This window comes from Podarcis tiliguerta, assembly GCF_965153285.1.
Source record: "Podarcis tiliguerta genome assembly, chromosome: 4".
Classification (NCBI taxonomy): domain Eukaryota; kingdom Metazoa; phylum Chordata; class Lepidosauria; order Squamata; family Lacertidae; genus Podarcis; species Podarcis tiliguerta.
In genome coordinates this window covers 42,858,184-42,875,578 of record NC_139537.1, presented here as the reverse complement: position 1 = coordinate 42,875,578, position 17,395 = coordinate 42,858,184, and the positions used below count along the sequence as shown (strand labels likewise).

General features: G+C 40.5%; 1 long non-coding RNA gene across 3 annotated transcripts; it reads right to left on the bottom strand.

The window, feature by feature from the left end:
- Positions 1-935: 935 nt before the first annotated feature.
- On the bottom strand, positions 936-13,274 carry LOC310677017. 3 transcript variants are annotated; one of them, XR_014510854.1, is made up of 8 exons: positions 13,068-13,274; positions 12,820-12,876; positions 11,159-11,298; positions 8,311-9,520; positions 6,774-6,862; positions 4,438-4,542; positions 2,536-2,579; positions 936-1,845 (listed from the first exon to the last, which is right to left on the bottom strand). It is a non-coding gene; the product is annotated as an uncharacterized lncRNA (long non-coding RNA). The 3 variants fall into 3 exon arrangements; XR_014510855.1 differs by lacking the exon at positions 11,159-11,298; XR_014510856.1 differs by lacking the exons at positions 4,438-4,542; positions 11,159-11,298.
- Between the last annotated feature and the right edge of the window lie 4,121 nt (positions 13,275-17,395).

The window sequence follows — 17,395 nt, the reverse complement described above, 5'->3', positions numbered from 1 at the left end:
AAGCGGGGACACCTCATGCTTGTATTGAAGAAGACAGCCCTTCAGATAAGTTGGCTGCATGTCCTGTATGGTTCAAGATCATCACTATGAATTGTGCCCAGAAAGGAATTAGAGGTCAACAAAGATCTTACACACATGCAAAACCCGGGAAAATTTTAAAAGCATTTAGTAACTGGGACGCTGTTTTCTGAATCAGCTGAAATTCTGAACCCTTTTCATAGCCATACCTACACATGCATTGAATTATTCTATCCCGTACATGACATAGAAAAAAATGTGGGTGTACTGATCCATCCACAGCAGGTACCCACAAAAGAAAGTAAGTTGGTGGTGTCAGCACCACATAAAGCCCCAAGTAGTCCTCTGAGCTGTGATAGTGTCAAGGCCATTTTGTCCATGAAAGGTCACAGCAGGCGCACCAACCAAGTTGGTGAAAGGTGCTCTAAGCATCCATCATTAAAGGTTTCACGTACACTATGCTATGTCACTCTTCTCCCACAATAATTCAGACGACCTTTTCATTTTAGAGACAGACTTGGTATTTATTTCTTTATGTGCCAATTTCTTTCTTGCTTCAAAAAACAAAATGGGCAAAGATGGACAAGCAGCCAAATATCCAAGGGTGTGCAAAACCTTAAGGAGGAGGAAAGCAACTTTGAAAAAAATCTTTTAGCAAAACAGGCAGTCAACCCCCTGCCGTGCTGCTTATCTACATCAAATCAAACCAACCCAAATTGTCAACGTCCTGATTATGGAATTGTTTCCACTCTGGAAACAATTTGCCGTAGTCAAGTATGATTCGAGCTAAATTGGGGTTATGTTTCATTTGAGTCTACAGAATGGTATCTGGAGAGCCCAGTCAGCACAAGCTGAGCTGCAGGATGTGCGTGAAAGTACCATTGCAGGTTAACAGGATAGACAGCGGAAATTGAACTAGTGCACACTGGAGCCCATGCTTCATCATTCCGGCAATGATTTGCTAAATAGGACTAGTCATTCTTGCTATCAATTAAAGGAGAAACTAATTTACAGTAGTTAAGAATGAAATCCCAAAGGATTCTTGATAGGGCTGGGGCTTGATTAGCTATAAAACAAAGATTCATTTGATAGGGATGCAGTGCATTATAGTTTTTTGAACATTGTTAAAGATCTTTCCCCCATCAACTCCACTGGGGTTGTCGAGGAAAGGCTTCAAATCTGTGGAAAGAGGCCCAAGACACAGCACACATTAATTGGCAAAGACGCGGGGCTAGTAGTCGTTTTAATTGAGTGTTCAACCATAGTCCAATGTGTATTTTAATATATATTCTCTTTGTGAGTAATTGCTAAAAAGTCATTTATGTCTATATTTTAATTCTTAAAGGCAGTTATTCTCTCTCTCTCTCTGTGTCCCAAAACCTGTTTCTCGTTTCATTGTTCACAAAACAGGCGAGGTACGACTTCAAATATCCTGCTACCTCTATCTGCCTCAGTAGAGTGTCACCTACCACCAGCACATGTCTCTTCTTCTGGGAAGCAGCAGGAATCATTCTGTGCATTGTACCTTCCAAAGCCTCCTTGATGTATTCCGAGTTCTGTAACTGCTGCCCTTGCTCCTCTGGCCCATAATCAGTGTCTGTGTGTCATGTTCATCCAGGGGTTCATCTCCTACAATGGAAGAGCTTCCTCCTCCCTAGGGGCACCCCAGCTGTGTCACTGTTCCAGGACAGTCCACTCTGCTTAGTCAAGAAATCCCTCATCTTGCTCAGTAGCTTGAAGTGTGGATAGGTGGGCCTCAAGTCACCATACCTTCTCTTCCAGCAAGGCAACCAGCTCACACTTGCTGCAAATCTAGTTTTGCACATTCTCAGGCAGGAAGACAAACATGGAATAAATGTTGGAATAAGCAGCTCCCTCGCTGTTCATGTCTCTTGGTCCTATGTACACTGAGAAACAGCACGCCAAGCTTTCCCCTCAAAATGTCCTCACAAACCCCCATTTACAAGTGCTGGTCACAAGCTCCCAGAGGTTGCAGTCAGCTAAACAGCACCGCTGATATAGCTGCTTATGAAGACTGGTGTTGGGACTGATGGGAACTTCAAATGGTACACCCACCACAGATGATCTTCTTCCTTAATGTTATAGTTTTTATAACTCAGTGGTCACACTGGTCTCTTCCTTGTCTAAACAACTAAAAGAGATTGCTAGAGGATAGAAATGGGTGAATGTGGCATAGCTATTTAAATCCCTCGTTCCCTGAGCATTTGGAATCACAGCATAAGGCCTGGGCTCTAATTCTGAAATCTTTCTTTGACTTTCAGTAATTCAATGAGTAACATTCAGAAAGTTAACTCTGCAGCCATGCAGCTTAATAATAATTGTGAGGAACTAGGGCCAAGGTGAACTAAAATGGCGATGTTGCTGGTTTCAATTCACATGCTTCTTTTCTTGAAAAGAAAAAAGAAAAACCCAGAAAGCAACCTTTGTGGGAAGCATCAGGAAACTTGCACAGCTCTGATAAGAAAAGACATATCATAAATATTCATTAAAAATTACCTTTTCTGGATCATGAATTTTTCAAACAGGCACTGATTTGACCTCTGCAGAGAAGAAAATCCAGACTATAAGGTCCAGTTTCAGCTTTTTGAGACATGCAAATGCTCCCCAAATCATGTTATTCTAGTTAAACATCTATTCAAATGTTGTGTGGAAACTATTCACTTCAGTTCTGAGATCCGGATTTAGCATTCATTTTAATACAAGCTGTAATTTTACATTCTCAAAGCATTGCCTACTGTGGTTTGTGAACTGCCATTAATAACCATGGTTTGCATACTAAATAGTTTCGTAAACTACTATGCTTAGCCTTCTAAATGTCTTTGTTACTCTAGCCATTTTACTATGTCTGTAATGTATTTATTTTCATTTTGTAATTATTTCAACTGTAGGGGTCTGGATTCTGAAAGCTATGGGATTACTTATCTGATTTTTTGAGCATATACCCTTCGTTTATGGCATTTTGTCAGAAATTAGAAGAAAGCTTACTTTATTAAACCAAACATTTAAAGAAAAACTTGAGTACTCCTTCCAGCCCTTTCATATAGGTAAATAAGCAGCTAATAAAAAAAAAAAGATTAGTGGTTTATATATTAAATCCCTATTTGACTCATACAAAATTGATAAAATATGCAGTTTGGGGTTTAAAGTCACTGGTACAGCTGTTATTTCAGAAATTCACATTATTACCTCTTCCCCAAATTTGTACATAACAGGTACCTCTTTTGTTACATCCCCTCCACATAGGGGAACAGACTCTAATTATATGTGCAAAATGAACTGGAGTCAAGAACTGTCAATAGGCTATTTTTAAGAAATTTTCTTGGATATTGCGTGCATATAAAAGGGGCAGTAAGCCATAGTTTTTCTCACTGCAGATTATCCAATACACTTCTAAGATCCATCTCTCAAAGAACAGAAGGGAGAAAACTGAAGGTCTAACAGCTAAGAGCATATAAAAGAGACAATTCTTCTGCACGTTCCAGATCTAACCAAAGGCCAAAAGAACTCATATTCCTAGTAGCTGCCTCCCTTGTCTTAGACTTACTTAGAAAGCTCCATCTGGGTGATAAGGTCTACTTCCAGTGAGAAATCATCTTCAGTTAATGTGTCCCAGCCTGTTTCATTAGCCATTAACTCTGACCATAGCTCAGCTGGGTCTTCTGGAATGGAGCCTGAGGAGAGCAACACTAATTTTTCAGAATGGAGAGCTGCTGGCAAAATGAGATTCTCTTTTTCCGGAGCTTCTGAGTAAATGGGGAGATCTTAGTCCAGCTTCGAGGGCAAATACTTCCCCATTAGCATATTTTCTCCAAATCCCCAATCTAGTCCTCTGAAGACAGGGAGTCAGATCCCAGGGACATGATGTTAACTGGCATCCAATAACGTTCTAATATCTCCAGCCCACAACAAATAAAGATTTTGTGTCATCATTCTTCTCTCAATTCATCTTTTTATGATGGACAATACATGTTATATAGCAAATGGAATTCTACATTTGTAATGAAACAGGGTCACCAGCAATTCTGGGGCTGGATTGTGGTCAAACTCTTACTCCCTGCTGTTTTTTGCCCAAGGCATGGAAGATACATGGCTGTAGCAAAAGGGTATTTTTGTTCATTCAAGGTGAGCAAAATTCCACCAGGAATTCTAATTCGACCAGGTCCTTCCCTCCTGTTGCTGCACCCATCCCAAGCTGTCACAGGGGCTCCCATACTTCATTTTCAGGTGTTCACAACACATATACTAAAGAGCAGGCGGGTTGCTGGGAAAACTCCATTGTATGAGCCTGATAGCTTCTGCACTTTGCTGGCTCGAACAGAGTGTCAGCAGCCTGTTCCTTTAGCTTTCTTTGGTTTTCTTTGAAAACTCATTCTTGAAATGCTTGCAATATCTACTCACCTTGCAGTGTTTCGCTTAAGACAACTCCGTACAGGAGATATGATAACTGAAAAGCTGAGAATATCACTTTGAAAACGACTGTCCAGTTTGATTCCTGCTGGTAGCCTTTGTAAATGGATTTTGAAATGTGAAGAGACTGTGACTAACAGGGAAAAAATGGGATCCGGAATCTCTAGATTTTTGTTATGTATAACACTCTGTTGACCACAGTGATTTTCAAACCTTGATAATTCACTTAAGCACCTCCATGATTTGTTGGTCAAGATAAACATAAAACCCTTCTAGTGTGGAAATATAAAAAAGAAATCTTAGCATGATTTAAACCCAGGCAGTGAGACATCTTTAGCATCAGGAATTGCATTAGAAAGCAGCTATCTTAGTTCATGAAGTGTACCCTTCCTAGGTTGTCAGGGGCTTAGGGCTGCTGCAGTCTGCAGTGAATGAAGGGCAATAATAGCTACATTTAATCAAACACTAAAGCCAAATGATAAATATTAAATGCGTCCTTTAAAAATGTTAATCTTCCTTTTAGGCTTTGTTTTTACATGACATTTTAAATTACCTTCTGACAGATAAATTCTATATGCCTCAGACACTAAAGTAAGCCCATTTGTTTGGTTGGGAAGGCAGAAATCTGACAGTGACTTTTATTATGTTTTACATTTTAATGCACACATCCAGCACAGAGCTGAAGCAAGCTGCTTCCTAGAGATTTGAGATGTGGCATATAGTGTGCCCTTACCCCCAAAAGCAAGCTATATGCACACATACAAGCCATTCTTTATGAACAACATGATTGCTATTTGCCTATTTCAAATAGAATCCAAACGTGCCAAGCACAGCAAGAATATTGAGAGCAAAGAATGCTTAATATTCTAGCCCAGCTCACTAAAAGAAGAAGAAGGGGGGAAATTGAAGCATTGAAGTGACAGAGCAGTGTTCTGTAGAGCAACATGATGTGTCTGCTTTAAATGGAGAATAATGGATTTAAGTTTAGTGCAGAACTAAAGGGCTCAATTACTATTCATGAATTCTGAAATGTTCTACTTCAGAAACTCTTTTTGCATGAAATGTTCATCAGAATCAATGTGTGAAACTACAAGAAAGTAAACCTTTTCCACCCTTCGCACAATGCAGTTCTTAACTAGACCGGTACATTTACAAAAGAGCATTTCATTGGAATTCCTGAGTCGGTAAAACTAGCTACCTAAAATAAATACAGCGGATTGCAATGGCGGTTGTAGGTGAAGAACCCCTGCTAGCTCCATTTGGAACGTGTGCGTTTCCTGTGCTAAATGGACTACCATTTGTCTTGAGGCTTCCGTACTTTGGAGGAGTCGTTGCCATGGGGACAGGAGGTAATCTTTTTGTTAGTGAAGACATTAATTTGTCACTCTTTAAAGGCAGCAGTAATGATTTTACTATTGAAGGAGCCCCAGAGATATTTTGTTTCATGTTCCGGGAACATTATTCACCATGAAACCAACACTGACACTCATCTTCCTACCCTTCAGCATTTCATTTGGACTACACAGTATAATCCTGTAGCTCTGAAGTCCCAGAAAATGCTATCAGGATTTTGCATGACTGAGCCTGCAATCCTAAGCACACTGACTTGGATGTAGGTTCCATTGAAATCAATTGGACTTTGTCAGCTCAATATGCTTAGGACTGAGGTGCTGGGTCTGAGAGCATTACAGATAAAGCACAGCAAGTTTAAAGAACTCTAAGTGCAAGTTGAAAATACTGTGCACTTGCATTTTAGAAGTAGTAAGATGTGTGATGCACATACACATAAATCTGCACACATATATTCTTCAAATATCAAGTACGGTATATGCTTCTTGATAGAAGAGCTGGACCAAACTTTGCCAAACTGGTCCTTCCAGATGTTTTGTACCACAAGTCACATCAGGCCCTGCTAGTATAAAATGTAGTCTTATTTATTATTTTTTGAGAGTCTTTGTATATATCCCACCCTTAAGTTGAAAAATCTAGGGTGGTTCACAACCCTATAGATACAATCTCCATAAAATCAATACATTAAAAACAATAAATACATCTACTTCCACAGTCGATCCAGTAGCACCTTAGAGACCAACTAAGTTTGTTCTTGGTATAAGGTTTTGTGTGCGTGAACACTTCTTCAGATACACTGAAACAGAAGTCACCAGACCCTTATATAACTTCTGTTTCAGCGTATCTGAAGAAGTGTGCATGCACATGAAAGCTTATACCAAGAACAAACTTAGTTGGTCTCTAAGGTGCTACTGGACATTTTAAAAAATTTATATACGTATATATTTCGACTGTGCCAGACCAACACGGCTACCTACCTGAATCTACTTCCATAGTAAGCCAGAGAATAAGTACTACAAGGCTGGTATTATTGACCAACAAAGGCTTGGGTAAACAAAGTCTTTAGCTAGAACCAAAAACACAACACCATAAATTCCTGTTATTGAGCCTTGCTGTCATTTTAAGTATGCCACTATGTCCAGTTTGCCCAGGAAGGAATGCAGTGTGCCTAAGTATATAATGCAAAAAAGCGGTAGCATGTAATTGATCACCTCCACCCACATTTATTCATAATAAGGGAACCTCTTGCTTGTTATGCACGTCAGCATGAGAATTCCAGAAAATGCAGACGTCTTCTGCCCCAGCTGACCTACTCAGACCATCCAAGAAACATCCTAATTTGGCTGGCTTAGAGCCCAGACAGAGCAAATACCAAGCCTGAGGTGCTGCTACCACTCAGACAAATTAGCATTACATAAAAATGAGGACTCTCCACTGGATATATGCACAAAAGATCCTCTCTTGTTCACCACATACCTTTGAACTTATTACCTTAGGCAGAAAACTCAATCCTCAATGGATTGAACACTTAGATTCCCAAATATTATAGACCGTTCCACCTTATTTGTTCTAGAAAAACCGTCACTCAAGTTACCAAGTGCTATCATATTCAAAATGTCATTCTTCACTCTTCAGGGGATCTTTCCCAGCCTAAATTGACCCATTGCAGCCTGCGGTTTTGGGGCAGAATCCAGTGAATAACTACAAAGGGAATGTGACCTTGTTGCTTCTCCAGGATATCTCATAGGCTTTTCTAACCACTGATCACAGTATCCTGTGGGGCACCATTTTAACTTTGCCTCAGTCCTCTAGCAATGGAACTGTGGAGTATGACAGAGTATGATGTGTCCCCAATTTTATTCCATATCTATATGAATTTTATTCATATCTATGTGAAGGTGCTGAGAGAAGGCATTAGGAAATTTGGGGCAAGGTGTCACCAGCATAATACTGCATGAACCTTATTCACACTCACACCCACTTATGTTTACTTGGAATCACAGGGAGCAATTCTCCATACTGCTAAGTAAATCATCCCACCAGCACAAGAATTTCAGTTTGTCGCATGGAATTATCCTCCCTTTCCCTGCTGCACTGTTTGGGGGGAGGGGGGCCATGCAAGGGGTATAGAAGGAACAAAAAGACCTGTTGTGTTAGCAGAAGAGCTTGTGCTGGCTTCCATTAGCAGGACTCAATAGTTGAATCCAGCTCACAATCATGCCATTTCTCAATATAATATTCCAGTTCTCTAAACTACAACTTTTTTCTTTTCTTTTTTCTAGTGCATAACTATTAAGTATTCAAGACTTGGAGAGAAGCAAGTCACTCTACTTTCAAACCACAAACTTACACTTTCACATGAATTGAGAAACAGATGCAGAGCCATGCACTGTTATATATGGACATACGAAGTTGTCTTATACTGAGTCAGGGCATTGGTGCATCTAACCCACACTTATCTCCTCTGACTGGCAGAAGGTCTCCAGAGTCTCTGGTAGAGGTTATTTCCATTACCTGCTAGCTGAGCACTTCACTGAAGATGCCGGGGACTGAACTTGGAAACTTCTACATGCAAAGTACTTGATCTTTATATTGAGCTCTGGCCTTTCCTCTGCTGCTGAAGCATCAGAAAATGGAGCAGTACAGCTCAACAACCTGAGACACCTTTTGCTATGTTCTCAGGAAATAAAGCGGAACAGATGAGAGAGGAATTACATTTCTTCCTAGCACAATCAAATCGTCAGGTATGATCTTTTCTTAAGTTTGTTATGGTACCTACCAGGAGTAGACAAGGAACCGTTGGCTTAAAAATAATAATTAATGTGCTTAATGATATCTATAATTAATAAATATATTTGCATAATGTTCAAATGAGACTTTCTGGATTGATGGACTGGGTTGTAGTGATGCTGTTTATTTTGGATATTAGACTTCCGTGTTTAATAGATTAAGCATGTGAACTTGTGTCCCTTTTTCTATATTGCAAATTTAGGCTTGTACTTAGAGAAGTAAATAAGAAATTTTAATGAATCAACAGTGGCCAAGCTGCCCCCCCCCCTTTTGGTGTGGGGGGGCAGGTAATAGAGAAATTTGAGGTGATTTCTAAAGCCTCAGAAAACAAAGTTCTTTTGTTTGCATAGCCAATCCCTCAAAACAGCATATGCATAATTTTATCATCACTGTGTGCCATCTGGAGTGTATTGAATGAACTACAATTTCAAAATGAGGTGAATGGTATCATTTAATTTCATGCCTTTGGAGCAAGAAACAGATATTACTCAAACAGATATTAGGTTTATTTGAAGTGAGGACAATCATTAAAAGATTCATTGTGAAACATACTGCCATTATTGCTTTACCAGAAAGGAGAAAGATTGCAGAGAGTCCACCGTTATATAATTAAAATAGATATTATATTTAAGTAAACACTCCTCTAAATAGATCTTTAAATAGATAAATAATAAAATAACAAGGAATGTTTTGGGAAAGATTGCACTGGTTTTAATAAAGGGTATTGTTGACAAGGGACCACTTTGCTGTTTTTCACAGGGCTTTTATTTCATAGGGGGAGACAGTAACAAAGAGATGCAGTTAAGACTCCAGTCAAGAGCTCACAAAGTGGGAAATAGCATTATGAGCACCTGGGAGTTGTACTGCTGCCAGAACATAGAATTTGTGGTTCACTTCAACTCGAGCGTTGACCAGTGGTGACCAATAAAAGAATCTGTAAGGAAACGTAAATATTGCAGTTCAGTCCTCCAAGCTGCAGAGATGTCATAAATTTCTACTAGACTTTCTGCAGTAGATTTCCAGGAAGAATGCAGGGGGAACATACCAGTATTAAACTGGTATTTGAAACAGAGAATAATGCAAATGCATTGTCAAAGAAGTAAGAGGCTTCCACAATAGCTTTTTCACTCCTTTATATAACTCTCTCCTAAATTTTTTTTAAAAGGAAGTTATAAAAACTGCTTTATCAAAGAGCTATCTAAGCAGCATACATAATAAAATTGTAGATCAAACACAGCTAAATCCACGAAACTATTAAAAACAACAACATATATAAAATACTAATCATTAAAACACAAATAATGATCATTAAAACACATATAAAACCAGTAAAATATTTGCAAGAATATAGGTAACTATATGTGGGCAGACTGGCTGAAATAAAAACAAAGTTTTCAGCAGGGATCATAAATATAGTGAGGGTACCTGTCTAATGTCATTATTCAGGGAGTCTGAACCCCAGATGCTGCCACACAAATATACTGACTCCTTGCAAACACAGAACTTACATTGTGTATCACTTGGAAAAGTGCAAGTTCCATAGTATCTGCCAAATACGCACGGATGAGGCACATATATTTCAGCAGACTTGCAGCATATCTATCTTTTTATACAGATTTAGACAACCCACAAAAGAAGCCATACTATAAGAAAGGAGGCTCTATACAAAGCATGGAACAGTGTGAGGTTACCACATACATGCCACATACATGCATTTTTTTAACCCATTACATGGTAGGAGAACTGCAGTGCAAAATTCATGGGAATGCGAACTTGAAGGATAGCTTGAATATTGTTTTGGAAATCATGAATCAGCTATGGTCACCTTTAAATGCAAACCAAATCCAATTTCTGCCCCGTCCCTAGTGGCATGTTACAGCAATTAGTGTCTCTTATTGTGGCAACTGGATTAATTTGTAAGCGCTTACCATGACTTCTAATACCAAAGTTCATTATTAGCTTGGAAGACTTTCCCAACAAGGAAAGACTAAAGGATTTGAGGTAGGGATACTGTGGTAATCTGACAAATTCAATTTATACAAATTTATACAAATTCGGTATTACATTTCCACTGGTATAGACAATTATAATCATTCATAGCTGAGTCTATCCTATTTACTTTCTATCGGCCAAAATTATTAGCCACTGAATGACAAAATTTTTGTGCAACCTGATAAGAAGCAAAAACAGTGGCTGAGAGTACGAAAAATTTTTGCACAAACTAGATTCTTATTTATTAAGAATGTTCCCACTTCCCTATACAGCAAAGATCAATGAAATGCACTGACAAGTTTTAGGAATTAATGTTGTTGTTGATGATGATGTATCAGTCACTTTATACAATAAAAATGGTAAAATACAACACATAAAAGGAATTTTAAACCAGAAAAATTAGAACAATTAACAATCAAAAATACTAAAAAAGGTCATCCAGTAATATATTAATCAGGACAAGTTCTACCTCCCTACTAAAAGATAAGCACCACCATAGGATACAACATTAAGTAACCAAAGGCCTGCGAAACAAAAAGGTCTTAGTATAGCATCAAAAGATTGATAAGGTTGGTGCCACCTGCATCTCCCGAAGACGGCATTCCACAGATGGAAGGACACCACTGAAAAGGCCCGTTCTCCTTCAAGTTGGTGCGCAGAGAAAGGCCTCTGATGAAGACCACAGAGATATCTGAGATGGTGTGGTGAAAAGCTAGGAAACTTCAGGAATAAAGAGACAGGTTTTGCTTGGCCTAAATTGGAGATTTAATGAGGGCTTGGGGGGGGTAAGATTAAAGGGACACATGATAGAAGTTTATAAAATTATGAATGATGTAGAGACATCGTGCAACATTTTCCTTTGATTTATAATACTGGAACTTACGGTTTCTTGCTGCAACTTGGTGCCCTCCAGATTTTTTGGATTCCAGTTTTCATTATCCATGGTGTGATGATCACACAGGGTCCCCGGACGTTTCACTATTGATCCCTGTGCCACTTTATTTCTCGCTGCCACCACCCAGGCCCTACCTGGTACAATACTGAGTCCAGCCAGGGTTAAATTGAAACATAAACTTCTGTTTATTTATTGCAGTTTAACAAGCATGTGGTTTCCTAAACGGTATCGGTCAATTACATTCATGGGGTGACTATCCAGACCTATAACTTCCGCTACCTGCTCTCACTCACTAAACCACCTCTCAGATATTTACTTGTCTTCCTAGCCCCTAACTGTTCCTGACTCAGCTTATTTCGCTACACTAACTCAACCTACCCACAGACTCTATCCCAATTCACTCCCACTCCAACCAACCTCCCAACGAACTCCTCCCTTCGCCCCTCCCAGAGCTGGTTTTATAGTCCCTCTGACTCCACTCCCTGGGTTCTGATTGGGTAACCTGTTTAACTATTTCACCTCCAGCACTCCCCTATGTTAACGTCACACATGACCACTGGAACTCAATCCAAAACAACTCCAGGGCACCTGTTTGTAGAATGCTGACTAGGGCTGCAATCCTAAGCCCACTTCTGTACTAACATTGTTAGGATTGCAGCCTTAGAGCCACCCAAATTATTTGATTGCCTGTAGATTCAAGACAATCAAAATAAAGTTTTCTCTCATGCAACGTTTAATTAAAATATGGAAATCACAACCGCAAGACATGCTGATGATCACTAGCACTTTTAAAAAGAGGTAAACAATTTAGCAGAGGAGAAAGCCAACCAACAGCTATTAGCCAATGAAAACTAAATGAAACTGCCACAATCAGAAATTGATACGGGTAGCTAAAGGGCAAAGCAAGGGAAGGCTAAGGGTGTCCCGGAGGCATCTGGCTGGCCATTCTTAAAAAGCAGAATGATGAAACTAAATTGACTTGGGGTGCTCAGACATAACTGTTTATATTCTAATTTATGCCAAATGTAATGTCTATAATCATGTCCAAGTTGGATATAATTATTTTATACCAAGGTTTTGTCAAAGCTTCTGCAAAGGATCGTTAAAAGAAGACTCAGCAACATAAAGCATTATCTTTTTCGCATTCTTACTGAAATATTCTGACAAATTATTATTCCCATATGCCAAGCAACATATATAATACTTAAAATATGAAGGAAAACATCATTATTTTTGAAGACACAAGCTGTTTCTGTTAATGCGCTTCTCAGCACGATTGGTAGTCTATAGGAACAATAAAAATAAGCCCTTGCTATCTTTAAATAATAATAATAAATAAATAGCACCTCATTTTCTGACAGCTTCTTTGTCCTTGAAAATCTGACTTTAGAGAATAGTCTGTGCTATGAAAAATACAAAGATGTAACATATGTAGATTAGTTAAGTTGTTGTTGTTTAAGAAAAACCTCACTCTGTCAGCTTGTCTTTGCTATTGAGTATAGATTTCTGTAATTGTATATCTGTTATACTCAGAGGTTCCAGCTTATGTGGCTTGTCAACTGAGTTATGAAGAATAAGTCAGTGTACTACTCACATTGGTTACATTCAAGCTCTGGGTTTCAAGGGCAGCAACCTTCTCAGTACCAGGTATGGAGGAGCAACAAGAGAAGACTGTTGTCTCATGAGCATCTGGTTGACTACCATGGGAAACAGGATAGGAGCGCCCACTCCTAGGAGCTGAAACCCCTTGGGGCCCCCAATATTTGTTAGTGGGGAGGCTGTCCACCTTGATGTTTGTCTGGACATCATGCATGATGTCATGAGTGATGTCACAATGTTGTGTGTGACGCCTAGATGCAGTGCTGTCACACAGGGCACCTGGATGAAGCACTGTCGTGCAAGCCAGCAACACTGTGGCTTGTTCTCCTCTGCCTTCTCCTGCTGTGGAGAAGAAGCAGCCCTGGCCCACGGCAGCAGCAGGAGGCAGAGAAACTGCCAGCCATGGAAGCTGAACTGCCATGCAACACCCGGACATTGTGTGCAACAGCGCGTCTGGGCATCACGTCCAACATCCAGGTGTCACGCACGATGTGACATCATGCACAATGCCTGAAAATAATGCTATGACATCACACACAACCTTAGCTCCCTCAATTGCTTTCCTGAGTTGGCAGACCTGTAGCAGGACCTTTGATCTGATCTAGCAGGCTGTGATCAAGCAAGTGGCTCTCATTTCAGTTCTGGTCTATGAATAGAATTGTTGTGTTGGGGCTCCTCTGTATCCCCTGTGGTGAGGACTGCAGTGCCTGCTCCCTTCCAAGGCCTTTTCCAGCTGGCCCAGGGGGCGGGGTCCAGGCCCTCACATTCCCAGCTACAAAAGGACTTCTGTGGCAGTGCCTAGAGAATGGGGCTGGACTCATTTGGAACACACTCTTGGGGAAGTGTGGGGTTGTTCTGCTATTGCTTCCCTGTTCCAAGTGTCTAATGTGTTTTAAAATGTCCTTAAGCAGTCGGTGGCATTTTAAGCTTTTCCTTCTCTCTCTGCCCCCCCCCCCTTTGCTTTGTTGAGGGGTGGGAGGGTGGGATGGATATCTGGTTGGGGATTAATTTTAGTATAACTGTTCTGTTTTGGTTTTTTGTTGTTTTATTGGTTGTTGTATAGTTTGCATTTTGTTTTTAAAGGGCAGGATCAGGGCTGCCTGGGAATGGGCCCCAGCCAACAGAATGGCTGGGGAAAGTTCCACAGGGGGGGATGCACTGGGACATCCGATCTTGGTGATCATGGGCAGGAGAAGGATTACACTAAGACCAGATCATATTATTACCGAGGAGGCAGGCTTAGTCATTGTTTGAAGACTATCCCTGCCTTCTGGTCCGGTCTTGACCGGATGGATACTGGAATCAACAAGGGAAACCCATATGACCTGAAGGTGTTGCTGTGCAATGCCAGGTCAATGATGAATAAAACCACTGCCATTCATGACTTGATCGTGGATGGAGGATTTGACCTGGCATGTGTAACTTGGTTGGATGAAGCAGATGGTCCTGTCCTTGCCGCTGCTTGTCCACCAGGTTTCTCTTATGCACAGCAACCCAGGTAATGTGGGCAGGGAGGGGGTTGCAGTGATTTTTAGGAGGTCACTAGCTTGCATCAGGCATCCTACTGGGAAGACCCAGTTCTCTGAGTGCATGTTCTGGAAGTTGGGCAATGGGGCAGCACAGGATTCCTTTTGGTGTACCAATCTCCCCGCTGCACCAAGGATTCCCTGCTCGAGCTTCAGGTCATTGCGGATGTTCTCCTGGAGACACCTAGTTTGGTTGTCCTAGGGGATTTTAACATCCACGCTGACACGACCTTACAAGGGGCCGCTCGGGAGTTCATGGAAAGCATGGCCTCCATGGGGCTGTCCCTGAATAAGTTTGGCCCAACTCATAGTCACAGGCATGCCTTAGACCTGGTGTTCACCTCTAGTGATGTGGGTGATCTGACACTAAGTAAAAGTGAAACAAAGAAGTGCCATGGTCAGATCACTTCCTGGTGCAACAGGACTTCTCCACGACCCTTCCCCTCTGCAGGGAGGTGGGACCAATTCAGATGGTCCGCCCCCACCACTTAATGGATCCAAATGGTTTCCAGAGAGTGGTGGGGATGCTTTATCCCATGTTGATGGCCTTTCAGCCGATTCCCTGGTGGCTCGCTGGAATGCGGAGTTAACCAGGGCTATCGACTGTTTAGCTCCGAAGCGCCCTCTTTGATTGCATGGAGCCCAGACAGCCCCATGGTTTTCTTCAGAGCTGAGGGCGAGGAAACAATCGCTGAGATGGCTAGAGCACCAGTGGCAGAAAACTCATTCTGAAGCAGACTGGACACGGGTTAGAGCTTAACGTCAAGCCTACCAAGTGGCAATAGTGACGGCAAAAAAGACTTTCTTCACCGCCTCTATTGCATCTACTTTGGCTCCCAGTACGTTTCTGAGCACAATTCAAAGTATTGATGTTGACCTCTAAAGCCCTAAACGGCTTCGGCCCAGTATACCTGAAGGAGCGTCTCCACCCCCATCGTTCAGCCTGGACACTGAGGTCCAGCGCCAAGGGCCTTCTGGCGGTTTCCTCACTGCGAGAAGCAAAGCTACAGGGAACCAGGCAGAGGGCCTTCTCGGTAGTGGCGCCCACCCTGTGGAACGCCCTCCCATCAGATGTCAAAGAGATAAACAACTACCTGACATTTAGAAGACATCTGAAGGCAGCCCTGTTTAGGGATGTTTTTAATGTGTGACATTTTAATGTATTTTTAATCTTTATTGGAAGCCACCCAGAGTAGTTGGGGAACCCCAGCCAGATGGGCAGGGTACAAATAAATTATTATTATTATTATTATTATTATTATTATTATTATTATTAACAAAGTAGCAAATTCCAAGGGATCCCAAGCAAATTCCAATTTCTGATGTGTTATACGGCTATCAACAGGCTTCTAAATTTTCCCACCAAGTCATGTATTGTTTTCAGATAATGCCATGAACCACTGGGTGTATTAATTTATATACTGTCACAAAAACATGGTTCTGTGAAAAGAGCTATGCATTAAACCAAAAGGCTTCTCTGCATTACAGCTTCCAGAGCTCAAACTTGCATGCTGTTCCTTTGTAAAGTTTCTACCGTGTTTGAATCTAAGCCACAACACTTTAATATATTGTTAAATTATTATTTTGATGGAGGGGGGGAACAGTAGGCTATTATTATTACTACCATTGTCATCATTTTGTATAGAAGCTAAAACAAAACAAAACAACTGAGTAACAAACACCAAAAGAGAAAGATGTCCAGGACTAGAAACGAGAATGGGATTTCTACCTTTTTAAGCATTTGAATAGCATTTTATTAGATACCTCAAAATGATTATAACACGATTCACACGCAGACATACACTAATATAGAATTATTGGGTATATGATTGTTTTGTGTACCAGCAATCACTGACAAAAGCAGAAGGGAAAAGCCGAAGGAGAGCTTAAGGATAGAGCAATTCAACCAAAAACTCATCATGTTTCTACTTTAAAAATATATTCACCACCGGGTCTGTGATAAATTGAACTGTGCTGCTCTATTCCAAAACACAGCATGTTAGTAGTAAGAGCCATAAAATAATACAAAAGCAGTCCTGAATGTGAGTACGGTTTACATGCGAAGAGTTAATAAATTGTTAAATTTCTTACTTAGATTCTGACCTATACTTGCAAAGTATTTTAAAAAGGCACCATAAAAGAAATGCCATAAAATCCATAATGCCACAGAAATCCTAAGTCCACAGTCTGTCTCTTTAGCAGTTTTAGAGGCGTTAAGGATGAAGAAGAAAGTCAAAGGGATTGGCCTGCGATATAGAAGTCAAATGAGTGGAAAATTCCCTCAACCATGGCTTTCGTTCAGAAATGGGAGCAGTATCTTGTTCAACCATGAAGTATCATGGGATTATCTCTTTGAATGTTGTCAATTTTTATTTTTTTTGAACGGGGTTCTATACTCCAGTGCAGTTTGCCATAATTATTTTTCGGGTAAGCCATGGGGAGATGAGATGTGACTCAGATAATGCTATTGTTTTAGTCCAAAGGGGATTCTTGATTACAAAAGTGGTCTGATAGTGGGCGAAATGGAACATTCACTTATTTATAAAGCAGTTTGTTTGTTTGCTTGCTTGCTTGCAAAAGCTTTTATGTCCTGAACTTCATATAGTTCTGATCCTCTTGGGTTTCTAACACAGGCAGCAAAGCAAGCATTAAGTTTTCATACTATAATATAAAACCTTGATCATGAAGACTTAACATAGCTTTAAAGGCGTTATCTCAGCTTTAATAACTTACTCACGTCCTTGTCATTTAAGCATTTTTTAGTTTGGGCATGTATATTCTAGCACCAAATTACAAC